Source organism: Odocoileus virginianus, chromosome 19 (assembly GCF_023699985.2).
Source record: "Odocoileus virginianus isolate 20LAN1187 ecotype Illinois chromosome 19, Ovbor_1.2, whole genome shotgun sequence".
Classification (NCBI taxonomy): Eukaryota; Metazoa; Chordata; class Mammalia; order Artiodactyla; family Cervidae; genus Odocoileus; species Odocoileus virginianus.
In genome coordinates this window covers 20,274,951-20,297,261 of record NC_069692.1, presented here as the reverse complement: position 1 = coordinate 20,297,261, position 22,311 = coordinate 20,274,951, and the positions used below count along the sequence as shown (strand labels likewise).

Sequence of the window (22,311 nt, the reverse complement as noted above, 5' to 3'; positions counted from 1 at the left end):
GTCAGGATTCTAAGCCCTCATGATGTTTACATTTTGGTAGGAATTATAGAAAGCATAAGCAAAAATTTCTCTCAACACGCAATGTCTTTCATCAAGCCAGAATTATATCAGCTTCTTGAAGGCAGGGACTTGGAAACAGTGTGCTACAGTGATACCATTTACATGTGTACCCATACACATATAGAACATTTACTGTGTTACATAATGACCTCTTGCTAGCTAAGTGCTTATTAGATAGCTGGATTATTTTTCCACTAGACTACTTTAATATGTCTAAAAGTAAATACAATTGTTTATGAAACCTGAAACTGTGGCCTAGAGTCTATACATTGCTTTTTCCCCTGCCCTGTCACACAGACATCACTAAGTAATCTCAAGCTAGTGGTTGGAGTGGCTGAGATAGGGTGGGAGTTGAGGCATGCATCAGTTATTCACTGAATCAATAAACATGCTTTTGAGCCTGATTCTGTGCCCAGGGCCAGGATGGTTTTGTAGGATTTAATTTGTCCTTATGGATGTTAAATTGTAAAATGTTAAGACTAGTCAACAGAGACAGTTTGGCTTGGGAACAATGGTACTGACCCCAGGTCAAAGGGAAGCCAGAAATGATCAGTGTGGGGGTCTCGGGGTCAAACAAATCTCTATGGAAAAAGCTGGACTTCATAGGATGTTCAGAAAATTGAAAAGCTGCATGAAAGGAGGAAGGGTGGGTGGATATGAGAGAATGAAAAAAGGGCATGAGGTAGAATGAGACGTGAGCCTATTAGAAGTGTCGTGAAAATAATCATGTTTTTAAAAAATTTTTTTTTTTATTAGTTGGAGGCTAATTACTTTACAATATTGTAGTGGGTTTTGTCATACATTGACATGAATCAGCCATGGATTTACATGTGTTCCCCATCCCTATCCCCCCTCCCACCTCCCTCTCCACCCGATCCCTGAAACTTGTATTTGTATATTCCATAATGTACTAGTATCTGTGATTTTAGTAATATATTTAAAAGATGCATGATGTTTACTAGTTTCCAACTAGTTAAACAGTCAAAAACTTGTTTCTAAACTCTCTCCAAAGGCACAAGGTGAGTCTTTATTTTCTAATAATATGATTGCAGTAATTACATTTAATTAATTATTGACCTCAGAACACATAATGTACCATTCCATTTATTCTCTAATTTTATCCAGTAGATTTCTCATCCAACTCATATTCACCCTCCAATTACAGAGAACATGCAGACCTGGCCTCTTGTTTTCACTAAGCTGTCATTTTATAATGCTTTAGAAAAAAATTATATGCATAGACCTGGGAGAAAATAATGATATTTTAATAATGCAACATGGAAGCTGTGCACTCCTCAGACAATTTTGTACTGACTTCGACAGAGCAGAACTAATTCAATGCTTTCTGGGCACAGTACACTAGAGAGAATCTTTCAATGAACACTGCAATGAGATGACCCATATTTGTATTGCAAAATAAAGCATGAAACAGTTTTAAGTTCAAAATAGAAATATCCTTAGCAAATTAGGTACAAAATGTTCCCTAGGTACCATGGAAGACATCCCAAATAACACTGCCAACTTTAGTGGGGGCAGTTACACATAATTTTCTAAGTCATTTACTAGCCCCTGAATAGACTGGATATCCTCTCCACACAGGACATATGTCTTCTGGGTCCTGATTCCCTGGGTGATAGAAATCCATGTCCAGGCACTTCTCTCCTCAACCCCACCCAGCTCAGGCTGGAGGAAGGCCTTCCTCCAGACAGGTGGAGGGACCAGGAACAGAATGGCAAGCTTTTCAAAATGGATACATTGCACTCATTTTTAAAAAGAAAAAAAAAAATACTCTGGAACCATGCTATCTCTGTGAGGTCAACAGTAGGTATCTGACTGACTTTGGAGGAAAATGACTTGTTATTAGTTTTCGTCCTTCAGTTTCAAAACTCTTAAATCTTGCCATTTCCAATAACCCCAAGCCTCTGAAACCCCATTTTAAAATCTCCTGACCTCTAACCATCACCTCCTATTCTTCCAGCTTACTGATTCTAGTCTTCTTACTCCAGAAACTTCCTGAACTTACTGAGATCCATCATTACCAGAAATCACAATTTTGAGTCCTTCTAACCATCCTTCTCACACTCTCACTCTATACTTACAGTTTGGATTCTATGGTTCAGCTCTATAACTATTCCTTGAAAACACTCAAGTTTCTCACCACCTCCCTTTGATTCATTATACTTCACCTGTCAAAAATCCAACCTTGGAGTATGTGATAGACTGAATTGTGTTCCCCTCATACAAATTCATGCTTTGAAGTTCTGATCCCAATATGACTATATTGGAGACCGTGCTTATAAAGAGGTAATTAAGGATAAATGTGGTCATAAGGGCGGGGCCCTGAGCCCACAGATCAGTGTTTTTATAAGAAACATCAAAGCTCCCTACCTGTTACTCCTCTCTGTTGCTTTCTCTCTTTTTCTCTCAATCTGCCATGTGAAAACACAGTGAGAAGGCAGTTATTTGTAAGCCAGGAAGATTGTTCTCACCAGAAACTGACCATGCTGGCACCCTGACCTCTGACTTTCAGCTTCCAGCACTGTGAGAAGTAAATTTCTGTTGTTTAAGCCATTCAGTCTGTGGTTCTTTATAATGGCAGCCTAAACAGACTGATACAGTGTTAGGCGGGATAATGGCTCCTCAAAGATGTCTACAACCTAATTCCTGAAGGTGTGAATATGTTAGAGTGTATGGCAAAGTTGCAGATGGTATGAATGATGCTAATAGTGGAACTTGAGATGGAGGCTCATCCTGCATTATCTGGGTGGGCACACCGAGGCAGAGAGGGAGAAGCAAAGAGTTGGGAGCATGAGAAACCGACCAGCTGGATGTTGGCTTTAAAGATGGAAGGGAGCAGTGAGCCAAGGAATGTACTCTAGAAGCTGGAAAAGGCAAAGAAAATGGATTCTCCCCTGGAGTCTCCAGAAGGCATGCAGTCTTGTGGACATCTCAAATTTAGCCCAATGAGACCCATTTTTGACCCATTTTGATCCATTTTTGTACCTCAAGGAAAATAAGATAATAATTTTGCGTTTTTTTGTGGTATGTTGGAGCAGCAATAGCAAAGTAATACCCACAGTTAAACCCAATGATCTACATACTGCTGGCCAGCACCCACAGAGCTGATCACTGGAACAATTACGCAACCTTGCTGACTGGCCTCCCTTCAATTATGATGACGTATCAAATTGACCTCTTGATGTTTCCAGTCAATCTTAGCCCAGTCTCTTTTTCACAAATTCACTTTCTCCCTTCAAGGTGATTATCTCTCACCTTTGCTTTCCTCAGAGCTCGACACCGCCTTCCCTCAGTCGACTCTCAGCTGGTGCAGACCGCCTGCCCGGCCTCCTGAGAGACCTGCGTGCAGGTCAGGAGGCAACGGTTAGTGCGGGACATGGAAACAGACTGCTTCCAAAGGGGAAAGGAGTACGTCAAGGCTGTATATTGTCACCCTGCTCATTTAACTCATATGCAGAGTACATCATGAAAAACGCTGGGCTGGAGGAAGCACAAGCTGGACTCAAGATTGCCGGGAGAAATATCAATAACCTCAGGTATGCAGATGACACCACCCTTATGGCAGAAAGAGAAGAGGAACTAAAAAGCCTTTTGATGAAAGTGAAAGTGGAGAGTGAAAAAGTTGGCTTAAAGCTCAACATTCAGAAAACTAAGATCATGGCATCTGGTCCCATCACTTCATGGGAAGTAGATGGGGAAACAGTGGAAACAGTGTCAGACTTTAATTTTTGGGCTCCAAAATCACTGCAGATGGTGATTGCAGCCATGAAATTAAAAGATGCTTACTCCTTGGAAGGAAAGTTATGACCAACCTAGATAGCATATTAAAAAGCAGAGACATTACTTTGCCAACAAAGGTCCGTCTAGTCAAGGCTGTGGTTTCTCCGGTGGTCATGTATGGCTGTGAGAGTCAGACTATAAAGAAAGCTGAGTGCTGAAGAATTGATGCTTTTGAACTGTGGTGTTGGAGAAGACTCTTGAGAGTCCCTTGGACTGCAAGGAGATCCAACCAGTCCATCCTACCGGAGATCAGTCCTGGGTGTTCATTGGAAGGACTGATGCTGAAGCTGAAACTCCAGCACTTTGGCCACCTCATGCAAAGAGTTGACTCACTGGAAAAGACCCTGATTCTGGGAGGGATTTGGGGCAGGGGGAGAAGGGGACGACAGAGGATGAGATGACTGAATGCCATCACCAACTTGATCGGCATGAGTTTGAGTAAACTCCGGGAGTTGGTGATGGACAGGGAGGCCTGGCATGCTGCGATTCATGAGGTCGCAAAGAATCGGACATGACTGAGCGACTGAACTGAACTGAGTGCTTATTTCTTCATAGAAAACTGATTAAAGTTAGAGTAATACAGCACCTTCCCACCATTTCTCTAATCTGCTTTCATTGCTATTGCAACTCAATGCATGTGCATCCTGCCTTCCACATGTAGTGGATGAACTGTCTGTGAGCCAATCGAAAGCTAATCTCTTCTACTGAGCCCTAGATCCCTTCCCTCTTAACTTTTCAGGGACCACCCTAATGGCAAGAGCATTAACTCAGCTCTGGAAAAACATGCAGAAGTCTTAACTGCACTTTTTTTCACTCACATGCTACTTCCAAATGTCCAAGTAATTTTTGTATGTCCTGAGTCCAGTGACTTCTCTCATTTCTACTCTTAAGGCTCAGTCCAGTTTCCCCTTCATCACTCACCTGGATGTAGGCTATAACATCCCTGTCTTCACTTTCTGCTACTTACGGACTTATGGATTGTTTTTGAAAGTGAAGCTTAGATTTAACTACTTCCTGACTTACTGTCTTCAAAAATCTCTCCACTTCAAAAGTAAAAATTCCAGGCTCTAATATAGGCTATAAAAATGTATATCATTGGACATGTCTACTTTTCCATCTCACTTTCTACAACTCCTGTTTCTGTTTACTTTAGTCATGCTGACCTTCTCCTCTCTTTTGTCTTCTGTTTCACAAAGTAAACCGTCTGTTCTTACTTCAGGGCCTTCGCTTTTGCTTGACTTGATCTTCCTCCACTTCATTGATTGGATAACTGTCTTCTCCTTATTGATGCTTCAATTCAGATGTCACCTCTTTTAAGAAGGCTTCAATGGCCCTATCCAATCAAACCTAAGGTTGTTATGTTACATTGCTGGTAAAAAGAAAAAAAACCTTTCTTTATAGCATGTATCAGTACCTAAACTCATTCATTCCATTATTCACTTATTGTCTGCATGGCTCCTTCAGAATACATGCAAGGCATATACTCTTTCAATGAAGTTTTATGACTAATTCTTACATACTAAATTCCACTACAGAGTCAACTTGGTGGAAGGAAGATTTGGGCAAGCCAACATCTTTTTCATTGTCCTTGGAAGTAGTATGAAAATAGCATTCCTGGGACTTGCGATAGTTCTGGCCAAAGTTGGCATTATTAGTAAACAGTCCAGGCAGTGGCAGCACCCACCTTTATCCTGTTGATTCTGGGACTGGATTGATGACAATAACATGTATCTCAAATGAACAACTTATACCTGGAGGCACCTGTATTTTAATTTTTGTTCTACCACTGCAGTGATGAATGGTTTGGGGCTGTCTCTGCATTTTTTGCTTATGCATTAGTTTGACTTCTCAGATTAGAATGGAATAATCTTTTTTTTTTTTTAGAATGGAATAATCTTGATGGTAAAAACAATGTATAGTTCTTTAAATCACTACAGTACCAAGGACATAGCAGGTTCTCTATGAATAGTTTGACCCACTGATGGATTTTCTATGGAGTTAGGAATGTTACTTACCTTCCTGGGACTTTCCTTTTCTCCATGCCTAACAACAATGTCCACATTCTACCTTATCCATCATGCTGTTATGTTAGCCATGAGCAGAGGAATAATCATTCCCCTTTCTGATTTACAAAATAGAATGTTACTGAAGTTTCTTTGATGGTAATGGCATAAACTCTTGAAAGCTTTTCAGTAGAGGCTTAGCTGTTGAAGATCCAGTGAGACCATTCAAAGGCTTAACTGTTGAAGATGCAATGAAACTCCATAATAAATTGATCTCCTATATCATGGGCTACACAAACAGCAATGTTGTAAACTTTCAGTGTATCATTTGGCATTATATAAAGTTACAGGTTTTCTTACTTAGAAGATTGCTTTTTAAAAATCTGATTGTGTGAAGGTAATAAGTCTATTTTGTTGTGATACATGTGTTTTTCTGACTGGTACAATATTCGTGCTTTGATTTTTGCTTTTCTTGACTGAATCAATCATAGTATAATATATAAATTAGTGGTTAACATTAAGGGGATGGCAAAAACTTTAGGGAGGAAGCTAAATTTAAAACTATAAGAGACAGTTCTTTTTGTTGCTGGTTTAAAACAATAGAAGTATTCAGTGTGTACAGAAAAAAATAAAATAAAATTCTATTAATTAGTTCTTTTGTTGTAATTTAGCCCTGCCCTAGGAAAATATATTCTTTTTGTGTTAAAAGATTATGTGAAAACAAAGATCATTCATTTATGCAGCCAATCATCTTTGCTATTACCTTGTAAGCTTTGTAAATGTGAGGATGGTGTCTATACAGTTCCATTTGTTGCTCCAGCTAGTCACAGTGCCTGTCTGAAAGTCAAACGCATAAATGCTGTGTATAATGTGAGATCTCAGAATTACCCATTGACAGGCTTCCCCGATGACTCAGGCAGTAAAGAATCTGCCTGCAATGTGGGAAACCTGGGTTTGAGTCCTGGGTTGCGAAGATCCCCTGGAGAAGGGAATGGCAACCCATGCCAGTATTCTTGCTGGAGAATCCCATGAACAGAGGAGCCTAGTGGGCTACAGCCCATGGGGTCACATAAAGAGTCAAATACGACTGAGCAACAAACATTTACACCAACTTGTTTAAGGATTCCATGCCTTCCTAAATATTTATTTCTCCCACACATGAAAAATACATGAAAATAACACATGAATATTAGAATGATAAAATGCATAATCATTTCCCTGAAGACAGTCACTTACAGACACATTCAAAACAAGGAATAATGGCATTTGCTTGAAGATGGGGATGAAGTATGTGCAATAAGTGTGTATAACATGAAACTGGCAATTGTAGAACCCCTCAGTTGAATCACACTATTCTCATAAAAAGCTTAACCAATTCACTATTAGCTGAGACTGGTTCTGCTGTTAAGAAAAGAATAATAACATCATGATAGCAAAGATAAAATGTTAACCTCTTATGGGACAGGAAAGTGAGGTAGAGACACCAGGAAGAATCCACTGACTCTAAAATCCTGTTCTTCCCCTTATAGCACAATCCTTCTGTAAATGCAAAAACCATAGTGGAACTGTTTTGATCTTTCCCCACATTATTTCAAAAGTTCAAAGAGATGCTCAATCAAATCAGATGTTGAACTATTCAAAGGTAGTTATCTCTCCTTTTATACTTTGCTTGAAATTCTGTTTAGCCTTGAAGCAGGCTTCTGTGATCGAAGGTGGTAAATGATAGATAGAGTTCAACAGAGTTCTGTGGTGAAGGGTAAGTATTTTAGTGTATCCGTGACCTGATCCAAAGGCTATTTCTAGCAGTTTGTCATTTAGTACAGAGAAGGTTAGTGAGGTCATGTTGATATATGATCTTTTATGCTCTGAACTTATCACTGCAGTTGAACCAGCCCTACAATTCTCATTAACAATGAGCCACTATTTTTTGATACTAAAGAATAAAATAAAATAACTGCCTTATTTTATTCTCCAAACTAAAATATAAAGAAAACTCGAAGCTGAAAGTTTGAAGTATTTAACTGGAAAATTTAGGGCATCTTTATTTTTACCCACAGAAGTAAAAATAGCTTTAGTATTTTCAGAAGAAAACCAAATAGTGTCACATTGATGGAATTGCCAGTGAGAAGTGTCTGAACATTAACATCACCATGATAAATATTTAGCTCTAGCAGAGAATGAGATTACCTGAAAAAACATTCTAGCATCCTAGCACACATTCCAAAAGGAATAGAATTCTCTAAAGAAAGAAAATGCCGAAGGTAGGAAAGCACTGTGGGATGGGAAAACAACAGCAGCCTAGGAATTAGGACATGAGTTCTAGTCTCTGATTTGCCCATGGATGAGCTAAATGATACGCAGCAAAGACCATAACCTCTCTTGGTTGTTTCTTGCTTGGATTTCACTGACAACGTTTTTGAATGTTTCCAAGTCGGCTGGCAGACCTACCAAGTTCCTTAACCCATCTGCACCACAGACCTTTCTGATTTGGTCAGATCCATCACTGGTTCCAACAGTATTAAGCACAGAGTTGAAATTTCTTAGCAAACTGTTCAGGTCTTTCAGGGTTGAACATTTGTTCACCTCTCTAGCCCATCTTACCCTGCTTCCCTCCTCCTCCGCCACCCTCTTACCATGCAGAGCTACTTAAACTTCTGCTCTTATAGCCACAACTCCATTTCTGCCCCCACTGACCCAACCAACTCTCCCATCATGAGGTTAACTAACTGCTTACTTCAACTTAATGGCTGCCTCTTTCAAGCAGTTTTATTGACCTTTCCTTCTAGGTTTGGTACCATCCATTGTTTTCTTATTTTCTTCCACTTTCACTATCCATTAGACTAAAACTTCTTGGCAAATAGTAGTAAATGAATGCATAATGAATGAATGAAAATAAACTCTCCTTATTTCTATTTTTTTAAGGGGAAGATGGAGCTGAGTCATTGGCTAATACCATCATTAAGAAATAAAGTCATCATTTTTACGGGAAATTAAAAATATCTCCCCTCTCCTCATTCTGGTTGAATGCTCTGGTAGAGAAAAACTGATTAGTTAACCAAACTAATGTTAATTCATCAAAATATTAAGATTAATCTTACAGTGACTATTAGTTCCTTTTAGTTTCTGAGCAAAAGAATATTGTAATTGGCTTTAAATAGTTCCTCCCCACTTGTTCAATAAATCCCCCCTTTTCCTACCCTTTCTTAGTTCCACCTGATTATGGTTTATAGATGGGTGTCACCTATCTCTGCCAAAAGCACAGAGGCAGCCTGGAACAGTGGAATAAAAGATTAATTCCATATAGAATCAGAAAATCTGGGTTTGAGCTTATATATTCTTATGGTAACTTTGGGCAATGGACTGAATCTTTTGGGCTTCATTCTCCTTTTCTGTAATATAGGATGGTGCCCATCTCACAGAGTGGTTAAGATAAGGCTCAAATAAGATTACATGTACTATGAAAGCACTTTGCAAACAATTAAATGCCAAATAAACATATCATCACTCTAAACCCAAAGCACAGTATTACTTGTAACCAGGTCTCCAGTCTAACTTTTTCCTAGAGATAATATATTTGGCAAAAGAGGACTAACTTGGATTTTATTTCCTCTGACAAGTGGTTAGGATAGAAACTAGAAAAAAAAAAAAAGCCTGAAGAAAGGAGGGAGATCAGTACATTCATTTGCCCAGATATAAACCACAACACAGATCCCTGACTCTGCTACTTGGAATTCAGAAAGTGGTATCTCTGCCCTATAGACCTATAGACCACCTGGTCTCAGACGTTTCTCTCTCTGGCCAGACAGTCACCTCTACGATGGGGAACTGTTGGCAAGAATGGGAATTCAGAGCACATTGAATGTCTCTACAGTATCTCATATTCTTAAAATGCCTTTGCAATCAATTCTATATATTATGCCTCACAAAGACCTAGAGGAGTATGCTAATATTATCCTTGGACCAGAAAAGGAAGACAGCTAGCAATTAAGTGATTTGCCTCAGGTCATAGAGGGAATTAATGCTGACATTAACATTCACAGGGCCTTCTCTCTTTCACAAGGAGAACTCTTTTACTCCTCTAGTAGTGGGTTTTCAGTATTATGACCAGACTTAACCTGTCTTCAAGGCAGATGACCTTTAGGTACTGTTGAAGGTCTAAGAAGGCAAGTATGCACTTTGTGCTGACTTAGCGATGCCCATATGTCAAAAGAGATAGGCACAATTTTCAGTGGAAAAAATGACATAGAGAAAGAAGCTGATTTATAGTTGGGCAGGACATACAGAAAAAAAACAGGAGTGCAAATTTGTGTTTTGTCTTAAGAGTTTGATGTTCTTTCTAGCAGACTGTTCTCAAACAGTTGATTTCTTAAGTATGCGAGTTAACTGTATTAAAAACAATCTGAATATAAATAATAAAGCAATTGTATGGGACTATTACCACTATTTACTATTATCTTGACCACTTGTTCCTGTTTTTTATATCTTTCTACCGATTCATTTTGGTTATGCATCCTATCCCACCTGTGGAACCGCATATTTACTTTCATATTTTAAAATTTCAAGTTCACTTACCTTATTAACCATACACTAAAGTGAAAGATAGAAAGGTAGAAAGTTATATATCTCAGGCATTAATCTCTTTACCAGTAATTTCTAGTTCTTTTAGACAGAGGGTAGAAGGGTACTGACCCATTCCCTTTTAAGATAGGATGATATAAAGCTTACCCTGGTCATTGAAATATGAGCAGAAATGACACATGCTGCTTCGAAGTGAAAGCTTTAAGAGTGAGTGTGAGATGTGTCACAGATCTTTCTCTTTTTGCCACAGTAGCTATTGTTCCAGGTAATATCTTGTCTGTTTGCCTGGTACTAAACTGAGGCCTTACAGAGGAGTGCCAACCCATGGTGAGCATGTATCTTGAGAGAGAAAAAAATTCATTTTAAACCACTTGGATTTGTGGGTTGTTTAAAAATAAAGCATAATATATACTGTCCTAACTGATACAGTTCACCTTGTTCAAAAGGAACACATACACTGAAGGGAATAAAAGATTATCAAGGAATAGGAAGGGATGTCCACACACTAAAGTGAAAAGTAGAATGCGTTGTCTCTGAGGGAAGGCAAATGGAGGAGTACAGAAGTGATATCTGGATGTACCAGTCAAATGCCTTCCTAACACAGGGGGTAAAACTGGCATGGTCGTCAGCCCACCACTGGGAGGCTTTACCCATTTCAACATGTCAAAAAGTTTGTTCTGTAGGGAGCCCAGAAATAAACTCATGGACCTATGGCCAATTAATCTACATCAAAGGAGGCAGGCATAAGAGAAAAGACAGTCTCTTTAACAAGTGGTGCTGGGAAAGCTGGACAACTATATGTAAAACAGTGAAATTAGAACATTCCCTCAGACCACATACCACAACAAACTCAAAATGGTTTTGAGTTTACATGGTTTAAAAGTAAGACACAAAACTAGCAAACTAGAAGAGAACATAGGCGAAATACTCTTTGACATAAATCATAGTAATATTTGCTTGGATCAGTTTTCCAAGCAAAAGAAATACAAGGAAAAATAAACAAATGGACCTAAATAAACTTAAAAGCTTTTATACAGCAAAGGAAACCATCACAAAACAAAGTTACTGAGTGGAGAAAATATTTGCAAATGATGCAACCAACAAGGAGTTAATACCCAAAATATACAAACAGCTCACATAACTCAACAGCAATAAAACAAACAACCCAATCAAAAAACAGGCAGAAGACTTGAATAGACTTTTTTTCTAAGAAGTTACACAGATGGCTATCAGGCAAATGAAAAGATGTTCAACACTGCTAATTATTAGAGAAATGCAAATCAAAACCACAGTGAGGTACTTATCACTCATACCTCTCAGAATGGCTATCATCAAAAAGTCTACAAAGAACACGTGTCGTAGAGGATGCAGAGAAAAAATAACTCCTACACTGTTGGTGGGAATGTAAATTGGTGCCGCCACTGTGGAAAACAGTATGGAGGTTCCTTAAAAAACTAAAAATAGAACTACCATATGATCTAGCAATTCCACTCCTGGGAATATATGCAGGAAAAACAAAAATCTTAATTCAAAAAGTTTCATGCATCCTAGTGTTCATTACAGTACTGTTTACAAAAGCCAACACATGGAAAAAACCCAAGTGCCCATTCACAAATGATTGGATTAAGACAAATATAATGGAATATTACTCAGCCATGAACATGATAAAATATTGCCATTTGCAGCAATGTGGATGGACCTAGAGAATATTACGCTTAGTAAAATAAAGTCAGATGTGTGTGCATGTGCTTGCCGAGTTCCTTCAGTCATGGCCAACTCTTTGTGATCCTATGGACTGTAGCCCGCCAGGCTCCTCTGTCCCTGGGGGTTCTCCAGGCAGGAATACTGGAGTGGGTTGCCATGCCCTCCTCCAGGGGAATTTCCCACCCCAGGGATAAAATTCGCATCTCCTGAGGCTCCTGTATTGCAGGCAGATGCTCTACTGCTGAGCCACCGGGGAAGCCCATAATGTCAGACAGAGAAAGACAAATACTGTGTGATATCACTCACATGTGGAGTCTACAAAATAATACAAGTGGATCTACACAAAATCGAAACAGGCTCACAGACATAGAAAAGAAACTTATGGTTACCAAAAGGGAAAGGTATGGGGGAGAGAGCCAAATTAGGGGTAAGGGATTAATAGAAACAAATCACTATACATAAAGGGCTTCCCTGGTGGCTGAGATGGTAAACAGTCTGCCTGGAATGCAGGAGACCCAGGGTCACTCCCCGGGTCAGGAATATCCCCTGGAGAAGGAAGTGGCAACACTACAGTATTTTTGCCTGGAGAATTTAATGGACAGAAGAGCCTGACATGCTACAGTCCATGGGGTCACTAAGAGCTGGACATGACTGAGTGACTAACATAACACCCACTATATATGAAATAAATATGTAACAAGGATTTACTGTATAATACAGGGATTTATACTCAATATCTTGTATCAACCTATAATGGAATACAATTGGCAAAAAAAAAAAAACAAAAAACCTACAATGGAATTACTATGTTGTACACCTGAAACTAATACAACATTGTAAGTCAACTATACTTCTATAAGAAAACTTGTTGTTTCATTCTTTTACAGGTGGTTGACCAGTTTTCCCAGCACCACTTGTTAAAGAGATTATCTTTTTTCCATTGTATATCCTTGCCTCCTTTGTCGAAGATAAGGTGACCATAGGTTTGTGGATTTATCTCTGGGCTTTCTATTCTGTTCCATTGATCTATATTTCTGTCTTTGTGCCAGTACCATACTGTCTTGATGACTGTGGCTTTGTAGTAGAGTCTGAAGTCAGGCAGATTGATTCCTCCAGTTCCATTCTTCTTTCTCAGGATTACTTTGGCTATTCGAGGTTTTTTGTATTTCCATACAAATTGTGAAATTATTTGTTCTAGTTCTGTGAAAAATACTGTTGGTAGTTTGATAGGGATTGCATTGAATCTATAGATTACTTTGGGTAGTATAGCCATTTTGACAATATTGATTCTTCCAATCCATGAACACGGTATATTTCTCCATCTGCTTGTGTCCTCTTTGATTTCTTTCATCAGTGTTTTATAGTTTTCTATGTATAGGTCTTTTGTTTCTTTAGGTAGATATACTCCTAAGTATTTTATTCTTTTTGTTGCAATGGTGAATGGTATTGTTTCCTTAATTTCTCTTTCTGTTTTCTCATTGTTAGTGTATAGGAATGCAAGAGATTTCTGTGTGTTAATTTTTGGCCAAAGAACTCAACAGACATTTCTCCAAGGAAGACATACAGATGGCTAACAAACACATGAAAAGATGCTCAACATCACTCATTATCAGAGAAATGCAAATCAAAACCACAATGAGGTACCATTATACGCCAGTCAGGATGGCTGCTATCCAAAAGTCTACAAGCAATAAATGCTGGAGAGGGTGTGGAGAAAAGGGAACCCTCTTACACTGTTGGTGGGAATGCAAATTAGTACAGCCACTATGGAAAACAGTGTGGAGATTTCTTAAAAAGCTGGAAATAGAACTGCCGTATGACCCAGCAATCCTACTTCTGGGCATACACACCAAGGAAACCAGATCAGAAAGAGACACATGCACCCCAATGTTCATCGCAGCACTGTTTATAATAGCCAGGACATGGAAGCAACCCAGATGCCCATCAGCAGACGAATGGATGAGGAAGCTGTGGTACATATACACCATGGAATATTACTCAGCCATTAAAAAGAATTCATTTGAATCAGTTCTAATGAGATGGATGAAACTGGAGCCCATTATACAGAGCGAAGTAAGCCAGAAAGATAAAGACCATTACAGTATACTAACACATATATATGGACTTTAGAAAGATGGTAACGATAACCCTATATGCAAAACAGAAAAAGACACTCAGATGTATGGAACAGACTTGTGGACTCTGGGAGAAGGCGAGGGTGGGATGTTTCAGGAGAACAGCATTGAAACATGTATATTATCTAGGGTGAAACGGATAACCAGCTCAGGTTGGGTACATGAGACAAGTGCTCGGGCCTGGTGCACTGGGAAGACCCAGAGGGATCGGGTGGAGAGGGAGGTGGGAGGGGGGACTGCGATGGGGAGTACATGTAAATCCATGGCTAATTCATATCAATGTATAACAAAAACTACTGTAATGATGTAAAGTAATTAGCCTCCAACTAATAAAAATTAAAAAAAAAAAAAAACTAAAAAAAAAAAAAGAAAACTTGTTGTGATAAAATGGCAGAATCTGAAAAATTCTTGACTTACCCAGAAAATAAAATGACCTTTCAAAAGCAACATTCTGGTTTTTCAAAAGTTGAAGAGGCAGAGAGAAATGTAAATTAGAATTAAATTGTCTCACTAAGAATTGCTTAAGGTAAAGGAAGTAACGGAAAACATGGGGAAAAAAATAGCAATGAAAATAGGAAACACTGGACGTGGAAATATACTCTGGCTTCTAGAAAAGTGAATACAAAAGATTTAGAGAAATTTTGATAACAAAATTAAAATTTAAGAGGAATCGGAAATCTGGCATAAGCTAGTATATTATATTCCAATAAGGTCACAATCCTGAGTAGGAGCCCTCAGTCCTTGCAGAATATTATATTACTCCATTAATTAATTCAACAAATGTTTATCGAGCCACTACTAAGAGAGAGGAATTGTGTTAAAATGTTGAGAGTCAAAAGAGAATATAGTTCTACTCTCAATGAGCTTACAGTACAGTGAAACAAAGAGATAACAAACAAACAAGCCCCCAGCTAGCATTTATTACATACTAAGGATTTGTTAGTGATTATGACAGAGACTTAACATCATTTTTTCCCTAATTTTTATAAGTCTGCTGCTTAGGGGTTCTTATCCTTTTAAACAGGAGACCCTGAAGCTCAGGGAGATACAATAATTTGGCTGTACATTTAAAAAATAAAAATGACTGACTAGAATAGGACTTGAAATCAACTTTCTGTGATTTCAGTATCTGTAGTCTTTCAACCATGTTTTGATGTCTTTCATATCTGAAAACTTTAAAATTATGTGACACCTTCTTTACATTTTTGAAATGTTAATTTGTGTGTGTGTGTGTGTGTGTGTGTGTGTGTGTGCCATAAGTAGACAATGGATTCATCTCACAGGAAAAAAACTACCTTTTTATGTGATTACATTTAAATCTCTTTTTTCTTTTTTTTTGTAGTTCAACTGGAAGATTATTTTAGAAACTGATGGCACGGCACATTAATGATTTATAAGCCATACCTTGAAAATCTTTCTGGTAAGTCACATGCAAAATACTAAATTGCTTTTCAGGAAAGAGACTGAGTCAAATTTAACACAGGAAAAGGAATACTCTTCGATCTAAAATAACAAAATGTTCTTTAAAGAGATCAGCAATGATTAAGCTGGTTTTATAAATTGATAGCTGAGGGTAGAAACTTTCTTCTTTCAGGAGCATTTAGTTCTTTTTCTTCGGGATTTGAATTCCAAGAAGTCAACAGGAAAGTTGCTCACAGTGTCCCGCCCGAGAAATCCCAGTAATGGACATCTATAATTGGAGGAAGACTTGGCATCTGAGACTACAGCTCACCATTTACTACAATCCAAACAGCTAAACTGATTTTAGCATTCTGGAAGAAAAGCTGCACCTGTGGTGCTGAATTGCTTCCCTATGAGTCTTGAGCCAAATATTAATGTAAATTTGAAAGGAAACAAAAAGCATTCAAACTCTAATGTACCTTGGGCTTATAAATCGGAATTCAGTCACTTTAAATTAAGTTGGATTTCTGGAAGGAAAACTGCTCTTATTTTTGTATTACTGCTCTGACCTACAGTTTACGTATCGCATAACAGTGTTCTAAGTTTTCAGCTACAACACAAACGGAAAGCTCTGTATTGGAGGCTTCTGTGGTAACGCTCACTCCACCAAACACAGACACACACCCAAGTGGGCTGCAACTAAGGTCTTACAAAGACATGATCCATTTCACTCAGATGCCTTTCTGTAATCTGTGCATCAAGAACAATTCACTGTTGGTTCTTTTACTTTTTTGTTTCCTTATTTTGATTTAAAAAGTAATACATGTTCATTACAGAAAAATTAAGAGCTCCAGGTAAGCAAAAAAAAAAAAATATATATATATATATATAATTTAATTATGAAACAAAAACTATTGGTAACATCTTGGCTTATATCTTTCTAAACTATTTTCTTTGTAAATAAACTAAATTTTCTTCCTATAAAAGTGCAATACTAGTTACTTATTACCTTTTTTTTTCACTTAATAACATGTTAACATGTTAAAGAAGATTTACAAATTATTTTAAATAGCTGTATAGTATTAGTGTGGGCTTCCCTGGTAGCTCAGCGGTAAAGAATCCGCCTGCCAGTGCAGGAGACACGGGTTTCATCCTTGAGTCAGGAAGATACCCTGCAGAAGGAAATGGCTACCCACTCCAGTATTCTTGCTTGGTAAATTCCATGCACAGAGAAGTCTGGCGGGCTACAGTCTGCTACTGCTGCTAAGTCACTTCAGTCGTGTCTGACTCTGTGTGACCCCGTCCCTGGGATTCTCCAGGCAAGAACACTGGAGTGGGTTGCCATTTCCTTCTCCAGGGCTACAGTCTGTGGGGTCGCAAAAAGTCCGACATGACTTCACGGCTAAACAACAATAGTATTAGTGCATGGTTATTTCACTTTTTTTTTAATAAACCAAGCACTATATTTGAATATTTAGGCTATCTCCAATATTTGGTTTAATTATAGTAGCATTCCTTAAAGATATTTGTCACCATCTTTGGAAAGAAACCTAATGCTTATTTTTAAAAAGTTATTATTTATCTGTGAAAGAATTGGTTACTCAGCCGGGTCTGACTCTTTGTGATCCCATTTACCTGTACATTTGTTTATTTTCAGCAAATGTTAAAAATAACATTTTGAAGGTGGTAAATAAGAAGTCAGCTGGCAAAAAAAAAAAAAAAAAAGTTTTCTAACTTTAAATCTTAGTTCTGAAAGCTTATCCTATCTTCTTCTCAGTTGGGATCTAGTCTTGGGCCCAGCCTGGGGACTAGATGCCAGGGCTGGCTGCTTTCTCTGTCCTTGCTTCCCTTCTTAAAGACGTGAGGGTTCTCCCCTGGCCCAGTCCCGCCACCAGCCCCTATCCCCAAGGATGAGCCCAGTTTGTGCAATGCTAAAAGAAGGGTCCAGCTGGGATCCTCTGCCACCCTCCTTAGCTAGCCTTGCTACCGACAGTTTCCAGAATGTCTCGCCGGCCCTTAGAATCGTGCCTTGGTTGCTTCAGTTGTGTCTGATTCTCTGAGACCCCATGGACTGTAGCCCACCGGCCTCCTCTGTCCATGGGATACTCCAGGCAAGAATACTGGAGTGGGTTGCTATGCCCTCTTCCAAGGATCTCCCCAAACCCAGGGATTGAATCTACATCTCTTATGTCTGCTGTATTGTTAGGTGGGTTCTTTACTGTCAGTGCCGCCTGGAAAGCCCCATCTGGAGCCTTCAGGAGTCACTTTAGCAGGATCAAGGCCATCCTGACCTTTGGGGTTGTGCTTAAACATTTCACCATTTCACAAAAACTTTCTGTCATACATCACACATTTAGTGAGCCCCTGCTTTTGGGAAGATTGTCTGGGTCTAGGACATAGCTGTGAACAATGCAATCTCCCACTTTATAAAGTGGGTTTATGGTTCACAAGTCCTGGGGAGGGTATTCTGAGGAGCGAGAGAGAAAGCATGCATTTATTAAATCCAGTTGAAAAAAGTCTCTGAGATTTTTCAGTAGGATGGTAGCTTATATTTACTTTTCAGTATGATGGTCAATCATATTGAGTATGAAATGACTGTGGCATTAGATATTTGTAATGTCTTTAGCTCTATGTGCTTTATTTTCATTATTTTCCCTTTTAAACTCATGATAATCTTTGTTAACATGAGCTTGGAAGGAAAAGAAAATCACCTAGGATATTTAAATTACACTTTTGTTAACGTGTTATAAGAATATTATCATATGTACCATCAGCTGGGCCCCCACCACCTACACATTTTCCACTTTTGCAGGAGTGTGTGTTGAACAATAAGGTGTGGGTCACAGAAGTAAAGAAACAGGGATGACTCACAGGTTATAATCTTATCATCATTCACACAAGACTGTAACATCTGATTCACTGAACTCTCAATGTGAGGATGTCTAATTTTAGAAACTGAGTCATTAAGCAAGTGAAAACACTTTTTCCCTATTTCAGTGTCAAGTGGTTTTGTACAGAATTTTTAATTTTTTTGACACTGCCCATACTCGCAATTATAAATTGGAAGAGATCTCAGAAATATTCTAGCCCAAGACTTTAATGATAGAGATGAGAAAACTGAGCTAAAGTCAAGTGAGTTGATGTTCCTTCAATGTAGAGTTTTGAATAACCAAAAGCAATGAAAGATTTCTTTAAAAAAGTGAACAGAACAAGGTTTATACCAAAGAGAGATTTTTTTTCCAAAAAGTGTCAAGAAGAGAAAAATAAAAATCAATTAATAGTTGTCCAATTATCAAATCCAAAATTTTGAGCCTGACATTAAAATTCCATTTTTTGTTTTTAACTAGCACAAGTTCTCCTCTACAGCTAAATTAATTTTTGAGCACAATTAACATTTTACCACCAGCATATAGGTGAACTGCACCATTTGGCATGCTAATGTATGGCTTTGACCTTCCTCACACCTAGCTCAGAAATCCAACCCTCATTTCTCTAGAGAAATAGGTCTTTCCTTGGTCATGGACCCTTACTCACATGTAATTTGTAAGGAACACATTTACTTCCAAATACAAATTTTTCCTTGGAAGTTCAGTAACTTTTTGCATTTGTTGATATTTGGTATCCCCCAAATCTTTTTTTTCCTCTCCTCAAGATTTTACAACCTTGTAAACTGCTAGGATGCACCAGGGAGAATTTGCTGCTCCCTGGATTTCTGTTTTCAAGCATTATGTAAGGATAGCAGCTGCCTCCCTTCTTATCTTTACTGTGGTCACCACCATGTCCACTTTCTGAAGTGGAGGTGAACCCTGGCTGTGTCCCTAGCAGTTTCCTCTCAGGAAGAGGGAACCTGCCATGAAAAGCTGCCTCTTCTGGCTTCAAGTCGCCCCTGGAAGGCTCTCTGAACTCCCTAGCTTTGAGTTTTCCAATTGCTGTCCCTGCTTTTTTGTTCAGCTCTCTCTCTGACTGACTTTGCCACTGAGGACCCAATACGTTACACTCTGTCCTTCCTGATGGTGCAACTAGGGCTGGCCACCTCTGACGGTCCCAGCTCCAGAGACCCCAGCACAGGTGACAGCTGCCTCCAGCATGGGGGGAAGGAGAAACCCAGAGTGCAGGTGACATCAAGGATGCTGGCTGGGCCAGGCCGAAAGCTCTGGTTGTTGAGTCACCAATTTCATTTCTCTCAGTCTCTAGTCCTTATTCTTCAAGCACTTCAACTAATCATACCCAGTCCCTGCGCCCACACACATACAACAAGACTAATATAATGAAGTCTGGGTTAATGAGTTTTGAAAATATTCTGGCTTATATTTTTCCACTACTATGGCTCAGTTGTTTGGTAACCAGAACTGTTCAAAATTAGCTATCCCCTCTTTTTTTAAGTCTAGTGGTACTTGCTGATGAAAACTAAATCCTGATAATGGGGGAGAAACAACACAAAGTATTTAACTGTATTATCCTTTTTTTTTTTTTAATACATTTGATGGCTGCTATCCAAAGTCTACAAGCAATAAATGCTGGAGAGGGTGTGGAGAAAAGGGAACCCTCTTACACTGTTGGTGGGAATGCAAACTAGTACAGCCGCTATGGAGAACAGTGTGGAGATTTCTTAAAAAGCTGGAAATAGAACTGCCATATGACCCAGCAATCCCACTCCTGGGCATACACACCGAGGAAACCAGATCTGAAAGAGACACGTGCACCCCAATGTTCATCACAGCACTGTTTATAATAGCCAGGACATGGAAGCAACCTAGATGCCCATCAGCAGACGAATGGATAAGGAAGCTATGATACATATACACAATGGAATATTACTTAAACATTAAAAAGAATTCATTTGAATCAGTTCTAAAGAGATGGATGAAGCTGGAGCCCATTATACAGAGTGAAGTAAGCCAGAAAGATAAAGACCAATACAGTATACTAACGCATATATATGAAATTTAAAAAGATGGTAATGATGACCCTATATGCGAGACAGCAAAAGAGACACAGATGTAAAGCACAGACTTTTGGACTCTGTGGGAGAAGGCAAGGGTGGGATGTTCTGAGAGAATAGCATTGAAACAAGTATACTATCAAGGATGAAACAGATCACCAGCCCAGGTTGGATGCATGAGACAAGTGCTCAGGGCTGGTGCACTGGGAAGACCCAGAGGGATGGGATGGGGAGGGAGGTGGGAGGAGGGATCGGGATGGGCAACACATGTAAATCCATGGCTGACTCATGTCAATGTATGGCAAAAATCACTACAATATTGTAAAGTAATTAGCCTCCAACTAATAAAAATAAATGCAAAAAATAAATAAATAAAAAGAGACAATGGAATTGAAATGCATCTCTTCCTTTGGAAGTTAAAGGGTCCATATGATTAACAATCAACTATTGATTTTCAGATTTACATTGTTTTGGATCATTTTGCATACTTCTCTCTAGAAAATTCCTTGATAGTAGTATGGAAAATGTCCTATAAAATGAGCAAGGAAGATGCAATATTTCAAAGCATGTTCTTTGGGGTGATTCCAGTTGTGTGGCAAGAAGCAATTTGCTAGGTTGGCTACTTTTGCTAGAAATTTCTCAAGAGAGGCAGCCAGGATATAAGATTATATATCTGAGATTGGCACTAAACTCTGTCGGGAGAAAGTAAATAAAATGTAATTGATTTTTCTCTGGAAAATGTGATATTCTACTGAAATTTTTAAAATGTAACAATGAATTAAATTATTTTCTTTCCCTTTAAAAATACAAAACACTGCTGAAGTTGAAATATATTCAGAAAGAATTAGTATTTTAGCTTTTGTAGTACCACATATCAAGAGCAAGCTAACGGGTCCCCCTCAACTGAGAACAGTATATACAACTTGAAAAATTTATGTCTTTCAATAGAAAGTCCCTTCTTAATGCATACAGCTTTAAAGGTGCATTCTAAAGGTCATTTAAAAGTGAGAAGATTAAATTTTAGGATGATGTATCAAAAATAGATTTAAACATAAAATCTGATTTGGATTCAGCAAAAAAGCTACATTCCAGAAAACCGGTTTTCTACCATTTCATGAAACTGGTTAAGATTAAAAGGCACTGTCTGTCTGGCATCATCTACTAAAGGTGATTCTCAAGAAACTGATTATTAGGTAGAATTTTATTTCAATAATGGAACCTTACACTACATATTCCCATTTAAGGTACTAACACAATAAACAGCAGAAATGGGACCCTAAGTTGAGCTTCTTCTGATTAATTGATTCCCACAGTACAGAGAGAGTACTTAGTGGATGCAAGGCTGAAATGACTGCACAGCCTCAAATATATCAACTTGATGACTACATGACTTTCCTTTCCTGCTGACTCCTTGTCAATATACCATAGCCTACTTGGCATTGTTTGATATGCTAAAATGCAGAAATAGGCAAATAACGCAGTTTTCTTTTGAAATAAAAGACATGCAGCATGGAAGCTGACAGGCACTGTTACAAGGAGCTAGGAGACAAAGTCCTTGGAGAAATTTCAGAAAATACCTATAGGAGACTATTAAAACAACAAAGCTCTGAGGTAAAATTCTACCTAAGAAACTTTAATCAAAGAACAGCCTGGATCTCATATTCTTGTTCTTTCTTCACCACGATTAATA

The 22,311-nt window shown here is 38.6% G+C and overlaps 1 protein-coding gene across 10 annotated transcripts in view; it reads right to left on the bottom strand.

The window, feature by feature from the left end:
• Positions 1–22,311, bottom strand: part of HS3ST5 (heparan sulfate-glucosamine 3-sulfotransferase 5) — a 296,033-nt gene that overhangs the window by 46,729 nt on the left and 226,993 nt on the right. For 2 of the 10 annotated variants that reach the window (XM_020894385.2, XM_070449933.1), the window contains exon 1: positions 3,334–3,746. The exons of the other annotated variants lie outside the window; for them this stretch is intronic. The gene's annotated coding sequence lies outside the window, so the exon portion shown is untranslated. Of the gene's footprint in view, positions 1–3,333; positions 3,747–22,311 lie in introns of those variants that run through there. 10 annotated transcript variants of the gene reach the window in all.